Raw genomic sequence first — 7,088 nt, 5'->3', positions numbered from 1 at the left:
ACAGCCTGGCACCTCCTCCTCATGCTGGTCACCAGGAGGTGAAGAAGAGGAGGAGGAGGTGAGGAAGAACCATACACAGCCACAACAGCCTGGCACCTCCTCCTCATGCTGGTCACCAGGAGGTGAAGAAGAGGAGGAGGAGGTGAGGAAGAACCATACACAGCCACAACAGCCTGGCACCTCCTCCTCATGCTGGTCACCAGGAGGTGAAGAAGAGGAGGAGGAGGTGAGGAAGAACCATACACAGCCACAACAGCCTGGCACCTCCTCCTCATGCTGGTCACCAGGAGGTGAAGAAGAGGAGGAGGAGGTGAGGAAGAACCATACACAGCCACAACAGCCTGGCACCTCCTCCTCATGCTGGTCACCAGGAGGTGAAGAAGAGGAGGAGGAGGTGAGGAAGAACCATACACAGCCACAACAGCCTGGCACCTCCTCCTCATGCTGGTCACCAGGAGGTGAAGAAGAGGAGGAGGAGGTGAGGAAGAACCATACACAGCCACAACAGCCTGGCACCTCCTCCTCATGCTGGTCACCAGGAGGTGAAGAAGAGGAGGAGGAGGTGAGGAAGAACCATACACAGCCACAACAGCCTGGCACCTCCTCCTCATGCTGGTCACCAGGAGGTGAAGAAGAGGAGGAGGAGGTGAGGAAGAACCATACACAGCCACAACAGCCTGGCACCTCCTCCTCATGCTGGTCACCAGGAGGTGAAGAAGAGGAGGAGGAGGTGAGGAAGAACCATACACAGCCACAACAGCCTGGCACCTCCTCCTCATGCTGGTCACCAGGAGGTGAAGAAGAGGAGGAGGAGGTGAGGAAGAACCATACACAGCCACAACAGCCTGGCACCTCCTCCTCATGCTGGTCACCAGGAGGTGAAGAAGAGGAGGAGGAGGTGAGGAAGAACCATACACAGCCACAACAGCCTGGCACCTCCTCCTCATGCTGGTCACCAGGAGGTGAAGAAGAGGAGGAGGAGGTGAGGAAGAACCATACACAGCCACAACAGCCTGGCACCTCCTCCTCATGCTGGTCACCAGGAGGTGAAGAAGAGGAGGAGGAGGTGAGGAAGAACCATACACAGCCACAACAGCCTGGCACCTCCTCCTCATGCTGGTCACCAGGAGGTGAAGAAGAGGAGGAGGAGGTGAGGAAGAACCATACACAGCCACAACAGCCTGGCACCTCCTCCTCATGCTGGTCACCAGGAGGTGAAGAAGAGGAGGAGGAGGTGAGGAAGAACCATACACAGCCACAACAGCCTGGCACCTCCTCCTCATGCTGGTCACCAGGAGGTGAAGAAGAGGAGGAGGAGGTGAGGAAGAACCATACACAGCCACAACAGCCTGGCACCTCCTCCTCATGCTGGTCACCAGGAGGTGAAGAAGAGTAGGAGGAGGTGAGGAAGAACCGTACACAGCCACAACAGCCTGGCACCTCCTCCTCATGCTGGTCACCAGGAGGTGAAGAAGAGGAGGAGGTGAGGAAGAACCATACACAGCCACAACAGCCTGGCACCTCCTCCTCATGCTGGTCACCAGGAGGTGTAGAAGAGGTGGAGGAGGTGAGGAAGAACCATACACAGCCACAACAGCCTGGCACCTCCTCCTCATGCTGGTCACCAGGAGGTGTAGAAGAGGTGGAGGAGGTGAGGAAGAACCATACACAGCCACAACAGCCTGGCACCTCCTCCTCATGCTGGTCACCAGCCTGGTCACACTGCTGTGGGATGGCATCCCATTCTTCAACCAGCATTTGTCCCAAGTCAGCCAACGTGGTCGTGTTGGTCACTCTGGCACCAACAGCACGCCCAAGCTGATCCCACAAGTGTTGAATGGGGTTGAGGTCAGGACTGCTGGCAGGCCGTCCCATCCTCTCCACTCCCCCATTCTGGAGGTAGTCTCTGATAAACCCTGCCCTGTGGGGGCGAGCGTTGTCATCTTGGAGGATAGAGTTTGGTCCCAGACTGTGGAGATATGGTATAGCCACTGGTTGCAGAATCAGGCACCTGACTGTCAGCACCTGGGGTACCAGAAGCTCAAAACAATAGTCAATAGCAACAGCAAAGAAAAGCTGTTTGGCATTGACAGAGAAGATTTGGCTAATTGTTCATGGGCGCAACCCCCATCCTCAGCTCTGCTGCTCGTCCCACAAATGCCTGTTCCTTACCGATGGGGCAGCGTCTGAAGGGAACTAAACAGGCTTTCCAACGGTATAAGACTTATTGCCAAAAAGCATTGTTACCACAGATAAATTTGTGCTAAATATATAATATGTTATATGTTGCAACTTTATAATAACCATCCAGAAACTGTTTATAGACGGTTTACCAACCAACTAGTAACCCTCAACAACGTGTCAGGAATATCTGGTCATCTATCGATGTCATGATTATAGATGATTTAAAAATGGTTTCTTAAAGGTTTACAAACATTTTTTAATCATTAACCGATACCTAATATAAATAATAAACATTAATTAATTATAATTGAATTGTTTGTTAACAGTTAAATGACAATTAACTAAAGATTAATTAACTGTCAATTTACCATCTATTAATGATGGTACCCAGGTGGAGCATAGGCAGGACAAGAAATATATTGCAGTGTTATAAGAGCAGAATAAATATTTAATATGAACAATGTATGAACAACATGTACAGATATGTGCAATGTAGTAGCAGTGACATTATACTAGTAGTAAGAATAATATAGATATATGCAAAAAGAGGTGGGTAAACTATAAATTCTGTGATCAAGTGGACCACGACGAGTTGACCGGTAAGGTGGGCCACGGTCTACCGGAGCAAAAACATTGTCAGAAGGTTGCTCCCACATCATCTGAGATTGAGGGGCTTGTCAATCACACACGCAGACTGTGTGGAGCCCAGAACCAGAAACCAGACCTGACTCTCAGAGCTGTAACTCAGTCTCATTAATAAGTCAGAGGCTCTACCTGGTGGCTCAAACCATGAACTGCACAACATTATTTAATGAAAATGTTCTTCTGGAGGAGAATTAAATCAGTGGTTCTCAAACCTGGGTTAGGGTTATATTCCTTTAACAGAATATTTGTAATAACTCTGTTAGTACATTTATAGTCACGGAAATCAATTGTCATGCCATCAACCTGCCAGTTGTCCTGATCTGGAACAGTGGTTGTGTCATTTGACTTGTCTATGCTTATGTTTCTTGTTGTATGTGTATGTGTTGTATTGTTGGATCGTATCTGTTGTTTTAAGCCATCAGCCTGCTAGGGACTGCAGATGAAAATTAGCCTGTATGGCTAAATCTGGCACATTTACATGTTGGACTCTCTCCTCATGTTGAGTAATGTGCGTTGTACCTTTTAAATAAAGAAATCTAAATCAAATAATACAGAGCTGCCTCAGACCAGGGGACACTTTAGAGTACCTAATGTCTTCTCTCACCATTGAGTAGTAGTAGTAGTAGTTTTTGTGCATTTTGAAGTATCGCATTAGAAAATGTGGATGGAAACTCACTTGAGGTGGTTTTTGCCTTTTTTGAAAAATAGTTAATGTGCAAAATGGGAGATAAACAGCTTTGCCCAATAAGTTGTGATGTAGCGAACATGTAAGTCACATGACTATAGTCCCGGTATCCATTGGCTGGGGGAAGGATCGGGATACGGGTCCCATCCAGGGCGCCGTGCACTCATGGCACAAGGTGCGTAGTTTTCAAGATAAAGGGATGTTCAACACAATCAAACGAATCTAAGAATAGAAAAGATGGTTTCATTTGCAGATTACTGGTCCATCCAAACATTTATTAGTTATCAGATAGAGAGCTCCACAGCTGGATGTCACTAAAAACATTACACACACACACACACACACACACACACACACACACACACACACACACACACACACACACACACACACAGACACACACACACACACACACACACACACACACACAGACACACACACACACACACACACACACACACACACACACACACACACACACACACACACACACACACACACACACACACACACACACACACACACACACACACACACACACTAGTTATCAGATAGAGAGCTCCACAGCTGGATGTCACTAAAAACATTACACACACACACACACACACACACACACACACACACACACACACACACACACACTAGTTATCAGATAGAGAGCTCCACAGCTGGATGTCACTAAAAACATTACACACACACACACACACACACACACACACACACACACACACACACACACACACACTAGTTATCAGATAGAGAGCTCCACAGCTGGATGTCACTAAAAACATTACACACACACACACACACACACACACACACACACACACACACACACACACACACACACACACACACACACACACACTAGTTATCAGATAGAGAGCTACACAGCTGGATGTCACTAAAAACATTACACACACACACACACACACACACACACACACACACACACACACACACACACACATACACAGACACACACACACACACACACACACACACACACACACACATACACAGACACACACACACACACACACACACACACACACACACACACTAGCTATCAGATAGAGAGCTCCACAGCTGGATGTCACTAAAAACATTACACACACACACACACACACACACACACACACACACACACACACATACGCAACATCAGCTCTCTTATTGTCTGCGTGTCCATCAGCTCTCTGAGCGTCTGCGTGTCCATCAGCTCTCTGAGTGTCTGTGTGTCCATCAGCTCTCTGAGTGTCTGTGTGTCCATCAGCTCTCTGAGTGTCTGTGTGTCCATCAGCTCTCTGAGTGTCTGTGTGTCCATCAGCTCTCTTATTGTCTGCGTGTCCATCAGCTCTCTTATTGTCTGCGTGTCCATCAGCTCTCTGAGCGTCTGCGTGTCCATCAGCTCTCTGAGTGTCTGCGTGTCCATCAGCTCTCTTATTGTCTGCGTGTCCATCAGCTCTCTGAGCGTCTGCGTGTCCATCAGCTCTCTGAGTGTCTGTGTGTCCATCAGCTCTCTGAGTGTCTGCGTGTCCATCAGCTCTCTGAGTGTCTGCGTGTCCATCAGCTCTCTGAGTGTCTGTGTGTCCATCAGCTCTCTGAGTGTCTGCGTGTCCATCAGCTCTCTGAGCGTCTGCGTGTCCATCAGCTCTCTGAGTGTCTGTGTGTCCATCAGCTCTCTGAGCGTCTGCGTGTCCATCAGCTCTCTGAGCGTCTGCGTGTCCATCAGCTCTCTGAGCGTCTGCGTGTCCATCAGCTCTCTGAGCGTTTGGCGGTGAGTTCCTGCAGGCGGCGCCTGTGGAGGAAACTCAATGTGCGACTGCTTCCTTCTTCTTCTGTGGTGGCTGAAGAATGCAGCGAGGCTCCAGATCCTCTCTGAGCTGCTGCATTGTCTCAGCCACTTCCTGTTTCCTGTCTGCAGAGCTGGGATTGTTGTTTGGGCAGTGAGGAGGAAACAGGACGCCATGTCCCGAATGTCAACGAGCAGCTGTTCTCAACGTCCTCCAAACCATCCCAGGATGCAGTGGGGGGAAGGGGGGGGGGGTGATCATGCACAACTAAAACCAAACAGGCAATAGACTTAATATTAAATCCCCCTATCGTTACCATGGAGATACTCCTCTCAGCCGTGCAGAAACACTTATTCATCAACTTCCATCTCCAACGGAACATGATTGTAGTCGGACTTCTTCAGCATTAGTTCTGTCTTAGCATTTGGAGATAATAATAATAAAAGAACATTGAACAAAGGGGAAAAATACCAACAAAAAACGTCAAAGGCGCAGAAAAAAATCGGAAATAGTGTTGAAAAAGACGACCTAAACGTTGACATTTTTTATTTTATTTTAAATTTTGACACAGAAAAACTCAAAGTTGCAGGTCGACAGGAAGACGAGACCAGGGTTAAGCTCTCTTTCTGTTTTTTCAACATACAGAACAGACAAACACAATTGAACAAGAACATAAACCCTCCCCCACCCCCCACCCTCTGCCGTCTCCAGGAAAAATAAAACATCCCACCTTGCCTAGTCACTCTCCTCTAGTCCTTGTGATGCTGAGGTCATCAGGACTGATACCTGTCTCACACACACACACACACACACACACACACACACACACACACACACACACACACACACACACAGAGAGAAAACACACACAAACACAGAGACACACACACACACACACACACACACACACACACACACACAGAGGGAAAACACACACACACACACACACACACACACAGACACACACACACACAGAGGGAAAACACACACAAACACAGACACACACACACACACACACACACACACACACAGAGAAAAAACACACACACACACACACACACACACACACACACACACACACACACACACACACACACACACACACACACACACACACACACACACAGACACACACACACAGAGGGACACAGACACACACACACACACACACACACACACACACACACACACAGAGGAAAACACACACAAACACAGACACACACACACACACACACACACACACACACACACACACACACACACACACACACAGAGGGAAAACACACACAAACACAGACACACACACACAGAGGGAAAACACACACAAACACAGACACACACACACACACACACACACACACACACACACACACACACACACAGAGGGAAAACACACACACACACACACACACACACACACACACACACACACACACACACACAGAGGGAAAACACACACAAACACAGACACACACACACACACACACACACACACACACACGTTAGTGAACGGACAACACAGATTTAGATAATAACTAAACACGTTCCACACTTAAAACTAAAGTCCTCTCAGATGGGAGATCAGATCTGATTAAAGGTTGGCAGTTTCATTATGTTCTGTTACTTATTTATTTATGATTTCTGATTTGATTTTGGTGTGAAACAACTGGAGCAGAAATATGGATTTTATTTTTACGGGGTGGGGAAAAAGCGGAAGCTCCGGCTTTTATTTTGAATGTTTGGGAAGCTGCGTCGGTTGTAACTGTGCGTAACTTGAC

The sequence above is a fragment of the Sander vitreus genome, chromosome 10 (genome assembly GCF_031162955.1).
Source record: "Sander vitreus isolate 19-12246 chromosome 10, sanVit1, whole genome shotgun sequence".
Classification (NCBI taxonomy): domain Eukaryota; kingdom Metazoa; phylum Chordata; class Actinopteri; order Perciformes; family Percidae; genus Sander; species Sander vitreus.
Note: the sequence above shows the minus strand (reverse complement) of the source record.